Consider the following 15,221-nt stretch of genomic DNA (forward strand, 5'->3'; position numbering starts at 1 on the left):
TCCTGAATACTCAATCTTCAATCCTCAATCCTCAGTCCTCAGTACTCTACCATCAATCTTCAATCCTCAATCCTCAATGCTCAATACACAATCCTCATTCTTCAATCCTCAATACCCAATCGTCAATCTTCAATCCTGAATCCTCAATGCTCAATTCTCAATCCTCAATCCTCAACCCTCAATATTCAATCCTCAATACTCAACCTTCAATCCTCAATCCTCAATCCTCAGTCATCAATCCTCAATCTTCAATTCTCAATCGTGAACCCTCACTCCTCAATCCTCAATCCTCAATCCTCGTTCCACAAACCTCAATCCTCAACCCTCAGTCCACATTCTCAATTCTCAATGCTCAATTCTCAATCCTCAATCCTCAATCCTCAGTCTTCAATCCTCAATAATCAATTTCCAATCCTAGATCCTCAATCCCCAATCATCAATCCTTAATCCTCAATCTTGAATCCTCGATACCCAGTCCTCAATCTTCAATGCTCAATGCTCAATCCTCAATCCTCAATCCTCAGTCCTCAATCCTCAATCCTCAATCCTCAAACCTCAAACCTCAACCATCAGTCCTCGTCCTCAAACCTCATCCCTCAATCCTCCATCCTCAATCTTCAATCCTCAATACTCAATCTTCAATCCTCAATCCTCAATCCTCAATCCTCAATCCTCGATCCTCAATCCTCAATCTTCAACCCTCAATCCTCGATCCTCAATACTCAAACCTCAATCTTCAATCCTGAATACACAATGTTCAATCCTCAATCCTCAATCCTCAATCCTCAATCCTCAATCCTCAATCCTCAATCCTCAATCTTCAGTCCTCAATACTCAATCTTCAATCCTCAATCCTCAATCTTCTATCCTCAATCCTCTTTCTCCAGTCCTCAACACCCAATCCTCAATCTTCAATCCCAAATCCTCAATCCTAAATTCTCAACCCTCAATCCTCAATCCTCAGAACTCAAACATCAATACTCAACTACCAGTCCTCGTTCTCAATCCACAACCCTCAATCCTCAATCCTCGATATTCAATCCTCAATACTCAATCATCAATCCTCAATCCTCAGTCCTCAACCCCCAGTCCTCATCCTCAATCCTCAATCCTCAACCCTCAATTCTCAATCTTCAATCCTCAATCCTCAATCTTCAATCCCCAATCCTCAATCCACAAACCTCAATAAACAATCTTCAATCCTCAATCCTCAATCCTCAATACTCAATCCTCAATCATCAATCCTCAATCTCCAATACTCAATCCTCAATCCTCAATCCTCAATCCTCAATCCTCAATCATCAATCCTCAATCTTCAATACTCAATCCTCAATCCTCAATCCTCAATCCTCAATTCTCAACCCTCAACCCTCAGTCCTCAGTCCTCAGTCCTCAAACCTCAATCCTCAACCCTCAGCCCTCATTCTCAATCCTCAATCCTCAACAGTCAATCCTCAATATTCAATCCTCAATACTCAATCTTCAATCCTGATTCTTCAATCCTCAATACCCAATCCTCAATCTTCAACCCTCAATCCTCAATCCTGAATTCTCAATCCTCAATCCTCAATCCTCAATCCTCAATCCTCAATCCTCAATCCTCAATCCTCAATCCTCAATCTTCAATCCTCAATACTCAATCTTCAATCCTCAATCGTCAATCCTCAATCCTCCATCCTGAATCCTCAATACTCAATCCTCAATCCTCAATCCTCAATCTTCAATCCTCAATACTCAATCTTCAATCCTCAATCCTCAATCCTCAATCCTCAATCCTCCATCCTGAATCCTCAATACTCAATCCTCAATCTTCAATCCTCAATACTCAATCTTCAATACTCAATCCTCGATCCTCAATCCTCAATCCTCATTCCTCAATCCTCAATACCCAATCCTCAATCCTCAATCCTCAATCCTCAATCCTCAATTCTCAATCCTCAATCCTCAATCCTCAATCCTCAATCTTCAATCTTCATCCTCAATCCTCAATCTTCAACCCCAAATCCTCAATCCTCTATCTTCAATCCTCAATCCTCAATCCTCAATCTTCAGTCCTCAACACTCAACCTTCAATCCTCAATTCTCAATCCTCAATCCTCAATCCCCAATATTCAACACAAAACCCTCAACCATCAATCCTCAATACTCAACCATCAATCCTCAATCCTCAGTCCTCAATACAATACCCTGAATTCACAGTTTTCAATACTCAATCTCCATTCTTCAATCTTCAAATCTCAATCCACAAACATCAATTCTCATCACTCAACCCTCAACAATCAGTCCCCAATCTTCAATCCTCAATCCTCAATCCACAATCTTCAATCCTCAATACTCAACCTTCAATCCTCAATCCTCAATCCTCAATCCTAAATGATCAATCCTCAATCCTCTATCACCAATCCTCGATAGTCAATCTTCAATCCTCAATCCTCAATCCTCAATCCTCAATCCTCACTCTTCAATCCTCAATACCCAATCCTCAATCTTCAATCCTCAATCCTCAATCATCAATTCCCAACCCTCAATCCTCTGTCCTCAGTCCTCAAACCTCAATCCTCAACCCTCAGCCCTCATTCTCAATCCTCAATACTCAACCCTCAATCCTCAATATTCAATCCTCAATACTCAATCTTCAATCCTGATTATACAATCCTCAATACCCAATCCTCAATCTTCAACCCTCAATCCTCAATCCTCAATTCTCAATCCTCAATCATCAATCCTCAGACCTCAAACATAAATACTCAGCCCTCAGTCCTCGTCCTCAATCCACAACCCTCAATCCTCAATCCTCAATCTTCAATCATCAATATTCAGTCTTCAATCCTCAATCCTCAATCCTCAATGTTCAATCATCAATCCTCAATCCTCAGTCCTCAATCCTCAACCCTCAATCCTCAATCCTCAATCTTCAATCGTCAATACTCAATCTTCAATCCTCAATCTTCAATCCTCAATCTTCAATCCTCAATCCTCAATATTCAACACACAGCCCTCAACCATCAATCCTCAATACTCAACCATCAATCTTCAATTCTCAGTACTCTATAGAATATCCTGAATTCTCATGGCTCAATACTCAATCCACATTATTCAGTAATCAAATCTCATTCCTCAAATATCAATCCTCAACACTCAATCCTCAACACTCAGTCCTCTCTCTTCAATCCTCCATCCTCAATCCTCAATCCTCAAGCGTCAATTCTCAATCCTCAATCCTCAACCCTCAATCCTAAGTCCTCAAACCTCAATCCCGAATCCTCAAACCTGAATCATCAATCTTCAGCCCTCAGTCCTCAACAATCATTTGTCAATCCTCAATCCTGGATAGAATATCCTCAATTCACTGTTTTCAATACTCAATGCTCAATCTGCAATCTTCAAATCTCTATCCAAAAACATCAATTCTAATCCGTCAACCCTCAACACTCAGTCCTCAATGTTCAATCCTCAATTCTCAATTCTCAATCTTCAATCCTCAATCCTCAACCCTCAATCCTCAATCCTCAATCCTCAATCTTCAATCTTCAATCCTCAATCCTCAATCTTCAACCCCAAATCCTCAATCCTCTATCTTCAATCCTCAATCCTCAATCCTCAATCTTCAATCCTCAACACTCAACCTTCAATCCTCAATTCTCAATCCTCAATCCTAAATGAACAATCCTCAATCCTCAATCCTCAGTCCTCAAACCTCAATCCTGAATCCTCAATCCTGAATCCTCAATCTTCAGCCCTGAGTCCTCAACAATCAGTTGTCAATCCTCAATCCTCAATAGAACGTCCTCAATTCACAGTTTTCAATACTCAATACTCAATCTGCAATCTTCAGATCTCTATACACAAACATCAATTCTCATCACTCAACCCTCAATACTCAGTCCCCAATCCTCAATCTTCAATTGTCAATCCTCAATCCTCAATCCTCAATCTTAATCTTCAATCCTCAATACTCAATCCTCAATCCTCAATCCTCAATCCTCGATCTTCAATCCTCAATACTCAATCTTCAATCCTCAATCCTGAATCCTCAACACTCAATCCTCAATCCTCAATCCTCAATCGTCAATCTTCACTCCTCAATACTCAATCTTCAATCCTCAATCCTCAATCCTCAATCCACATTCTTCAATCCTCAATTCCCTATCCTCAATCCTCAATCCTCAATCCTCAATCCTCAATCCTCAATCCTCAATCCTCAATCCTCAATCTTCAATCCTCAGTCCCAAATCCTCAATCTTCAATACTCAATCCTCAATCCTCAATCCTCAATCCTCAATCTTAATCCTCAATCCTCAATACTCAATCTTCAATCCTCAATCCTCAATTCTCAATCCTCAATCCTCAATCTTCAATCCTCCATACTCAATCTTCAATCCTCAATCCTGAATCCTCAACCCTCAATCCTCAATCCTCAATCCTCAAACCTCAAACTTCAATCCTCAATACTCAATCTTCAATCCTCAATCCTCAATCCTCAATCCACAATCCTCATTCGTCAATCCTCAATACCCAATCCTCAATCTTCAATCCTCAATCCTCAATTCTCAACCCTCAGTCCTCAGTCCTCAATCCTCAATCCTCAAACCTCAAACCTCAACCGTCAGTCCTCGTCCTCTAACCTCAACACTCAATCCTCCATCCTCAATCGTCAATCATCAATACTTAATCTTCAATCCTCAATCCTCAATCCTCAGACTTGAGACATCAATACTCAACCCACAGTCCTCGTCCTCAATCAACAACCCTCAATCCTCAATCCTCAATCTTCAATTCTCAATCCTCAATCCTCAATACTCAATCCTCAATCCTCAATCCTCAATCCTCAGTCCTCAAACCTCAATCCTGAATCCTCAATCGTGAATCCTCAATCTTCAGCCCTCAGTCCTCAACAATCAGTTGTCAATCTTCAATCCTCAATAGAATATCATCAACTCACAGTTTTTAACACTCAATACTCAATATGCAATCTTCAAATCTCTATCCACAAACATCAATTCTCATCACTCAACCCTCAACACTCAGTCCCCAACCCTCAATCTTCAATCCTCAGTCCTCAGTCCTCAAACCTCAACCCTCAACCCTCAGCCCTCATCCTCAATCCTCAATCCTCAATCCTCAATCCCCTATCCTCAATCCTCAATCCTCATTCTTTAATCTTCAATCCTCAACCCTCAATACTCAATCCTCAATCCTCATTCTTCAATCCTCAATACCCAATCCTCAATCTTCAATCCTCAATCCTCAATCCTCAGTCCGCAATCCTCAATCCTCATTCCTCAGACCTCAGGCATCAATACTCAACCCACAGTCCTCGTCCTCAATCCACAACCCTCAATCCTCAATCCTCAATCTTCATTCATCAATATTCAACCTTCAATCCTCAATCCTCAATCCTCAATACTCAATCCTCAATCCTCAATGTTCAATCCTCAATACCCAACCCTCAATCTTCAATCCTCAATCCTCAATCTTCAATCCTCAATCCTCTGTCCTCAAACCTCAATCCTGTATCCTCAATCCTGAATCCTCAATCTTCAGCCCACAGTCCTCAACAATCAGTTGTCAATCCTCAATCCTCAATAGAATATCATCAATTCACAGTGTTCAATACTCAGTACTCAATCTGCAATGTTCAAATCTCTGTCCACAAACATCAATTCTCATCACTCAACCCTCAACACTCAGTCCCCAGTCCTCAATATTCAATCCTCAATCTTCAGTCCTCAATCGACAATCCTCAACCTTCAATCCTCAATACTCAATCTTCACTCCTCAATCCTCAATCCTCAATCCTCAATCCTCAATTCTCAATCCTCGATTGTCAATCTTCAATCCTTAATACTCAACCTTCAATCCTCAATCCTCAATCCTCAATCCTCAATCCTCATTCTTCAATCCTCAATACCCAATCCTCAATCTTCAATCCTCAGTCCTCAATCCTCAATTCTCAATCCTCAATCCTCAGTCCTCAGTCCTCAAACCCCAATCCTCAACCGTCAGCCCTCATCCTCCATCCTCAATCCTCAACATTCAATCCTCGATACTCAATCCTCAATCCTCAATCCTCAGTCCTCAAACCTTAACCCTGAATCCTCAATCCTGAATCCTCGATCTTCAGCCCTCAGTCCTCAGCAATCAGTTGTCAATCCTCAATCCTCAATAGAATATCATCAATTCACAGTTTTCAATACTCAATACTCAATCCGCAATCTTCAAATCTCAATCCACAAACATCAATTCTCATAACTCAACCCTCAACACTCCGTCCCCAATCCTCAATTTCCAATCCTCAATCGTCAATCCTCAATCCTCAATCCCCAATTTTCAATCCTCAATCCTCAATACTCAATCTGCAATCCTCAATCCTCAATCCTCCATGCTCAACCCTCAATCCTCAAGGGTCAATCCTCAATCCTCAATCCTCAATCCTCATTCCTCAATCCTCAATGTTCAATCATCAATCCTCAATCCTCAGTCCTCAATCCTCAACCCTCAATCCTCAATCCTCAATCTTCAATCATCAATACTCAATCTTCAATCCTCATTCTTCAATCCTCAATCCTCAATCCTCAATCCTCAATATTCAACACACAACCCTCAACCATCAACCCTCAATACTCAACCATCAATCTTCAATTCTCAATACTGAATAGAATATCCTGAATTCTCATGGCTCAATACACAATCCACATTATTCAATAATCAAATCTCGATCCTCAAACATCAATCCTCAACACTCAATCCTCAACACTCAGTCCTCTCTCTTCAATCCTCCATCCTCAATCCTCAATCCTCAAGCGTCAATCCTCAATCCTCAATCCTCAACCCTCAACCCTCAATCCTCAGTCCTCAAACCTCAGTCCCGAATCCTCAAACCTGAATCATCAATCTTCAGCCCTCAGTCCTCAACAATCATTTGTCAATCCTCAATCCTCAATAGAATATCCTCAATTCACTGTTTTCAATACTCAATGCTCAATCTGCAATCTTCAAATCTCTATCCACAAACATCAGTTCTAATCACTCAACCCTCAACACTCGGTCCTCAATGTTCAATCCTCAATTCTCAATTCTCAATCCTCAATCCTCAATACTCAATCCTCAATATTCAACACACAACCCTCAACCATCAATCCTCAATACTCAACCTTCAATCCTCAATACCCTATACTCAATAGAATACCCTGAATTCTCATGGTTCACTACACAATCAACATTATTCAATAACCAGATCTCAATCCTCAAGCATCAATCCTCAGCTCTCAATCCTCAACACCCTGTCCTCTCTCTTCAATCCTCCATCCTCAATCCTCAATTCTCAAGCGTCAATCCTCAATCCTCAATCCTCAATCCTCAATCTTCAATCGTCAATACTCAATCTTCAATCCTCAATCCTCAATCCTCAATCCTCCATCCTGAGTCCTCAATACTCAATCCTGAATCTTCAATCCTCAATACTCAATCTTCAATCCTCAACCCTCAGTCCTCAATCCTCAATTCTCAACCCTCAGTCCTCATTCTCAATTCTCAATGCTCAATTCTCAATCCTCAATCCTCAATCCTCAATCCTCAATCCTCAATCCTCAATTCTCAATCCTCAATCCTCAATCCTCAATCCTCAGTCCTCAATCCTCAGTCCCCAATCCTCAATTATCAACTCTCAATCCTGAACCCTCAATCCTCAATCCTCAATCTTCAATCCTCAATACTCAATCTTCAACCCTCAATCCTCAATCCTCAATCCTCAATCCTCAATCCTCAATCCTCAATCTTCAATCCTCAATACTCAATCCTCAATCCTCAATCCTCAATCCTCAATCCTCAATCCTCAACCATCAATCCTCAATCTTCAATACTCAATCCTCAATCCTCAATCCTCAATCCTCAATACTCAACCTTCAATACTCTATTCTCAATACTCAATAGAATATCCTGAATTCTCAGTATCCAATACTCAAACCTCAATCCTCAACCCTCAGCCCTCAATACTCAATCCTCAATCCTCAATCCTCAATCCTCAATCCTCAATCTTCAATCTTCAATCCTCAATCCTCAATCTTCAACCCCAAATCCTCAATCCTCTATCTTCAATCCTCAATCCTCAATCCTCAATCTTCAGTCCTCAACACTCAACCTTCAATCCTCAATTCTCAATCCTCAATCCTCAATCCTCAATCCTCAATCCTCAATCCTCAATCCTCAATCTTCAATCCTCAATACTCAATCTTCAATCCTCAATCCTCAATCTTAAGTCCTCAATCCTCATTCTCCAATCCTCAACAACCAATCCTCAATCTTCAATCCCAAATCCTCAATCCTCAATTCTCAATCCTCAATCCTCAATCCTCAGACCTCAAACATCAATACTCAGCCCTCAAACCTCAATCCCGAATCCTCAAACCTGAATGATCAATCTTCAGCCCTCTGTCCTCAACAATCATTTGTCAATCCTCAATCCTCAACAGAATATCCTCAATTCACTGTTTTCAATACTCAATGCTCAATCTGCAATCTTCAAATCTCTATCCAAAAACATCAATTCTAATCCGTCAACCCTCAACACTCAGTCCTCAATGTTCAATCCTCAATTCTCAATTCTCAATCTTCAATCCTCAATTATCAACCCTCAATCCTCAATCCTCAATCCTCAATCCTCAATCTTCAATCTTCAATCCTCAATCCTCAATCTTCAACCCCAAATCCTCAATCCTCTATCTTCAATCCTCAATCCTCAATCCTCAATCTTCAATCCTCAACACGCAACCTTCAATCCTCAATCCTCAATCCTCAATCTTCAATCATCAACATTCAATCTTCAATACTCAATCCACAATCCTCAATCCTCAATGCTCAATCCTCAATCTTCAATACCCAATCCTCGATCCTCAATCCTCAATCCTCAATCTTCAATCCTCAATGCTCAATCTTCAATACTCAATCCTCAATCCTCAATCTTAAATGATCAATCCTCAATCATCTATCTCCAATCCTCAATACTCAATCTTCAATCCTCAATCCTCAATCCTCAATCCCCAATATTCAACACAAAACCCTCAACCATCAATCCTCAATACTCAACCATCAATCCTCAATCCTCAGTCCTCAATACAATACCCTGAATTCACAGTTTTCAATACTCAATCTCCATTCTTCAATCTTCAAATCTCAATCCACGAACATCAATTCTCATCACTCAACCCTCAACAATCAGTCCCCAATCTTCAATCCTCAATCCTAAATCCACAATCTTCAATCCTCAATACTCAACCTACAATCCTCAATCCTCAATCCTCAATCCTAAATGATCAATCCTCAATCCTCTATCACCAATCCTCGATATTCAATCTTCAATCCTCAATCCTCAATCCTCAATCCTCAATCCTCACTCTTCAATCCTCAATACCCAATCCTCAATCTTCAATCCTCAATCCTCAATCATCAATTCCCAACCCTCAATCCTCTGTCCTCAGTCCTCAAACCTCAATCCTCAACCCTCAGCCCTCATTCTCAATCCTCAATACTCAACCCTCAATCCTCAATATTCAATCCTCAATACTCAATCTTCAATCCTGATTATACAATCCTCAATACCCAATCCTCAATCTTCAACCCTCAATCCTCAATCCTCAATTCTCAATCCTCAATCATCAATCCTCAGACCTCAAACATAAATACTCAGCCCTCAGTCCTCGTCCTCAATCCACAACCCTCAATCCTCAATCCTCAATCTTCAATCATCAATATTCAGTCTTCAATCCTCAATCCTCAATCCTCAATCCTCAATGTTCAATCATCAATCCTCAATCCTCAGTCCTCAATCCTCAACCCTCAATCCTCAATCCTCAATCCTCAATCTTCAATCATCAATACTCAATCTTCAATCCTCATTCTTCAATCCTCAATCCTCAATCCTCAATCCTCAATATTCAACCATCAATCTTCAATTCTCAATACTGAATAGAATATCCTGAATTCTCATGGCTCAATACACAATCCACATTATTCAATAATCAAATCTCGATCCTCAAACATCAATCCTCAACACTCAATCCTCAACACTCAGTCCTCTCTCTTCAATCCTCCATCCTCAATCCTCAATCCTCAATCGTCAATCCTCAATCCTCAATCCTCAACCCTCAATCCTCAGTCCTCAAACCTCAGTCCCGAATCCTCAGACCTGAATCATCAATCTTCAGCCCTCAGTCCTCAACAATCATTTGTCAATCCTCAATCCTCAATAGAATATCCTCAATTCACTGTTTTCAATACTCAATGCTCAATCTGCAATCTTCAAATCTCTATCCACAAACATCAGTTCTAATCACTCAACCCTCAACACTCGGTCCTCAATGTTCAATCCTCAATTCTCAATTCTCAATCCTCAATCCTCAATACTCAATCCTCAATATTCAACACACAACCCTCAACCATCAATCCTCAATACTCAACCTTCAATCCTCAATACCCTATACTCAATAGAATATCCTGAATTCTCATGGTTCACTACACAATCAACATTATTCAATAACCAGATCTCAATCCTCAAGCATCAATCCTCAGCTCTCAATCCTCAACACCCTGTCCTCTCTCTTCAATCCTCCATCCTCAATCCTCAATTCTCAAGCGTCAATCCTCAATCCTCAATCCTCAATCCTCAATCTTCAATCGTCAATACTCAATCTTCAATCCTCAATCCTCAATCCTCAATCCTCCATCCTGAGTCCTCAATACTCAATCCTGAATCTTCAATCCTCAATACTCAATCTTCAATCCTCAACCCTCAGTCCTCAATCCTCAATTCTCAACCCTCAGTCCTCATTCTCAATTCTCAATGCTCAATTCTCAATCCTCAATCCTCAATCCTCAATCCTCAATCCTCAATCCTCAATTCTCAATCCTCAATCCTCAATCCTCAATCCTCAGTCCTCAATCCTCAGTCCCCAATCCTCAATTATCAACTCTCAATCCTGAACCCTCAATCCTCAATCCTCAATCTTCAATCCTCAATACTCAATCTTCAACCCTCAATCCTCAATCCTCAATCCTCAATCCTCAATCCTCAATCCTCAATCTTCAATCCTCAATACTCAATCCTCAATCCTCAATCCTCAATCCTCAATCCTCAATCCTCAATCATCAATCCTCAATCTTCAATACTCAATCCTCAATCCTCAATCCTCAATCCTCAATACTCAACCTTCAATACTCTATTCTCAATACTCAATAGAATATCCTGAATTCTCAGTATCCAATACTCAAACCTCAATCCTCAACCCTCAGCCCTCAATACTCAATCCTCAATCCTCAATCCTCAATCCTCAATCCTCAATCTTCAATCTTCAATCCTCAATCCTCAATCTTCAACCCCAAATCCTCAATCCTCTATCTTCAATCCTCAATCCTCAATCCTCAATCTTCAGTCCTCAACACTCAACCTTCAATCCTCAATTCTCAATCCTCAATCCTCAATCCTCAGTCCTCAATCCTCACCCCTCAATCCTCAATCCTCAATCCTCAATCCTCAATCCTCAATCCTCAATCCTCAATCTTCAATCCTCAATACTCAATCTTCAATCCTCAATCCTCAATCTTAAGTCCTCAATCCTCATTCTCCAATCCTCAACAACCAATCCTCAATCTTCAATCCCAAATCCTCAATCCTCAATTCTCAATCCTCAATCCTCAATCCTCAGACCTCAAACATCAATACTCAGCCCTCAAACCTCAATCCCGAATCCTCAAACCTGAATGATCAATCTTCAGCCCTCTGTCCTCAACAATCATTTGTCAATCCTCAATCCTCAACAGAATATCCTCAATTCACTGTTTTCAATACTCAATGCTCAATCTGCAATCTTCAAATCTCTATCCAAAAACATCAATTCTAATCCGTCAACCCTCAACACTCAGTCCTCAATGTTCAATCCTCAATTCTCAATTCTCAATCTTCAATCCTCAATTATCAACCCTCAATCCTCAATCCTCAATCCTCAATCCTCAATCTTCAATCTTCAATCCTCAATCCTCAATCTTCAACCCCAAATCCTCAATCCTCTATCTTCAATCCTCAATCCTCAATCCTCAATCTTCAATCCTCAACACGCAACCTTCAATCCTCAATCCTCAATCCTCAATCTTCAATCATCAACATTCAATCTTCAATACTCAATCCACAATCCTCAATCCTCAATGCTCAATCCTCAATCTTCAATACCCAATCCTCGATCCTCAATCCTCAATCCTCAATCTTCAATCCTCAATGCTCAATCTTCAATACTCAATCCTCAATCCTCAATCTTAAATGATCAATCCTCAATCATCTATCTCCAATCCTCAATACTCAATCTTCAATCCTCAATCCTCAATCCTCAATCCCCAATATTCAACACAAAACCCTCAACCATCAATCCTCAATACTCAACCATCAATCCTCAATCCTCAGTCCTCAATACAATACCCTGAATTCACAGTTTTCAATACTCAATCTCCATTCTTCAATCTTCAGATCTCAATCCACGAACATCAATTCTCATCACTCAACCCTCAACAATCAGTCCCCAATCTTCAATCCTCAATCCTAAATCCACAATCTTCAATCCTCAATACTCAACCTACAATCCTCAATCCTCAATCCTCAATCCTAAATGATCAATCCTCAATCCTCTATCACCAATCCTCGATATTCAATCTTCAATCCTCAATCCTCAATCCTCAATCCTCAATCCTCACTCTTCAATCCTCAATACCCAATCCTCAATCTTCAATCCTCAATCCTCAATCATCAATTCCCAACCCTCAATCCTCTGTCCTCAGTCCTCAAACCTCAATCCTCAACCCTCAGCCCTCATTCTCAATCCTCAATACTCAACCCTCAATCCTCAATATTCAATCCTCAATACTCAATCTTCAATCCTGATTATACAATCCTCAATACCCAATCCTCAATCTTCAACCCTCAATCCTCAATCCTCAATTCTCAATCCTCAATCATCAATCCTCAGACCTCAAACATAAATACTCAGCCCTCAGTCCTCGTCCTCAATCCACAACCCTCAATCCTCAATCCTCAATCTTCAATCATCAATATTCAGTCTTCAATCCTCAATCCTCAATCCTCAATCCTCAATGTTCAATCATCAATCCTCAATCCTCAGTCCTCAATCCTCAACCCTCAATCCTCAATCCTCAATCCTCAATCTTCAATCATCAATACTCAATCTTCAATCCTCATTCTTCAATCCTCAATCCTCAATCCTCAATCCTCAATATTCAACCATCAATCTTCAATTCTCAATACTGAATAGAATATCCTGAATTCTCATGGCTCAATACACAATCCACATTATTCAATAATCAAATCTCGATCCTCAAACATCAATCCTCAACACTCAATCCTCAACACTCAGTCCTCTCTCTTCAATCCTCCATCCTCAATCCTCAATCCTCAATCGTCAATCCTCAATCCTCAATCCTCAACCCTCAATCCTCAGTCCTCAAACCTCAGTCCCGAATCCTCAGACCTGAATCATCAATCTTCAGCCCTCAGTCCTCAACAATCATTTGTCAATCCTCAATCCTCAATAGAATATCCTCAATTCACTGTTTTCAATACTCAATGCTCAATCTGCAATCTTCAAATCTCAATCCACAAACATCAATTCTCATCACTCAACCCTCAACAATCAGTCCCCAATCTTCAATCCTCAATCCTCAATCCACAATCTTCAATCCTCAATACTCAACCTTCAATCCTCAATCCTCAATCCTCAATCCTAAATGATCAATCCTCAATCCTCTATCACCAATCCTCGATAGTCAATCTTCAATCCTCAATCCTCAATCCTCAATCCTCAATCCTCATTCTTCAATCCTCAATACCCAATCCTCAATCTTCAATCCTCAATCCTCAATCATCAATTCCCAACCCTCAATCCTCTGTCCTCAGTCCTCAAACCTCAATCCTCAACCCTCAGCCCTCATTCTCAATCCTCAATACTCAACCCTCAATCCTCAATATTCAATCCTCAATACTCAATCTTCAATCCTGATTCTACAATCCTCAATACCCAATCCTCAATCTTCAACCCTCAATCCTCAATCCTCAATTCTCAATCCTCAATCATCAATCCTCAATCTTCAATCGTCAATACTCAATCTTCAATCCTCAATCTTCAATCCTCAATCCTCAATCCTCAATCCTCAATATTCAACACACAGCCCTCAACCATCAATCCTCAATACTCAACCATCAATCTTCAATTCTCAGTACTCTATAGAATATCCTGAATTCTCATGGCTCAATACTCAATCCACATTATTCAGTAATCAAATCTCATTCCTCAAATATCAATCCTCAACACTCAATCCTCAACACTCAGTCCTCTCTCTTCAATCCTCCATCCTCAATCCTCAATCCTCAAGCGTCAATTCTCAATCCTCAATCCTCAACCCTCAATCCTAAGTCCTCAAACCTCAATCCCGAATCCTCAAACCTGAATCATCAATCTTCAGCCCTCAGTCCTCAACAATCATTTGTCAATCCTCAATCCTGAATAGAATATCCTCAATTCACTGTTTTCAATACTCAATGCTCAATCTGCAATCTTCAAATCTCTATCCAAAAACATCAATTCTAATCCGTCAACACTCAACACTCCGTCCTCAATGTTCAATCCTCAATTCTCAATTCTCAATCTTCAATCCTCAATCCTCAACCCTCAATCCTCAATCCTCAATCCTCAATCTTCAATCTTCAATCCTCAATCCTCAATCTTCAACCCCAAATCCTCAATCCTCTATCTTCAATCCTCAATCCTCAATCCTCAATCTTCAATCCTCAACACTCAACATTCAATCCTCAATTCTCAATCCTCAATCCTAAATGATCAATCCTCAATCCTCAATCCTCAGTCCTCAAACCTCAATCCTGAATCCTCAATCCTGAATCCTCAATCTTCAGCCCTGAGTCCTCAACAATCAGTTGTCAATCCTCAATCCTCAATAGAACGTCCTCAATTCACAGTTTTCAATACTCAATACTCAATCTGCAATCTTCAGATCTCTATACACAAACATCAATTCTCATCACTCAACCCTCAATACTCAGTCCCCAATCCTCAATCTTCAATTGTCAATCCTCAATCCTCAATCCTCAATCTTAATCTTCAATCCTCAATACTCAATCCTCAATCCTCAATCCTCAATCCTCGATCTTC

Source organism: Calliopsis andreniformis, unplaced genomic scaffold (assembly GCF_051401765.1).
Source record: "Calliopsis andreniformis isolate RMS-2024a unplaced genomic scaffold, iyCalAndr_principal scaffold0031, whole genome shotgun sequence".
NCBI classification, from domain to species: Eukaryota; Metazoa; Arthropoda; class Insecta; order Hymenoptera; family Andrenidae; genus Calliopsis; species Calliopsis andreniformis.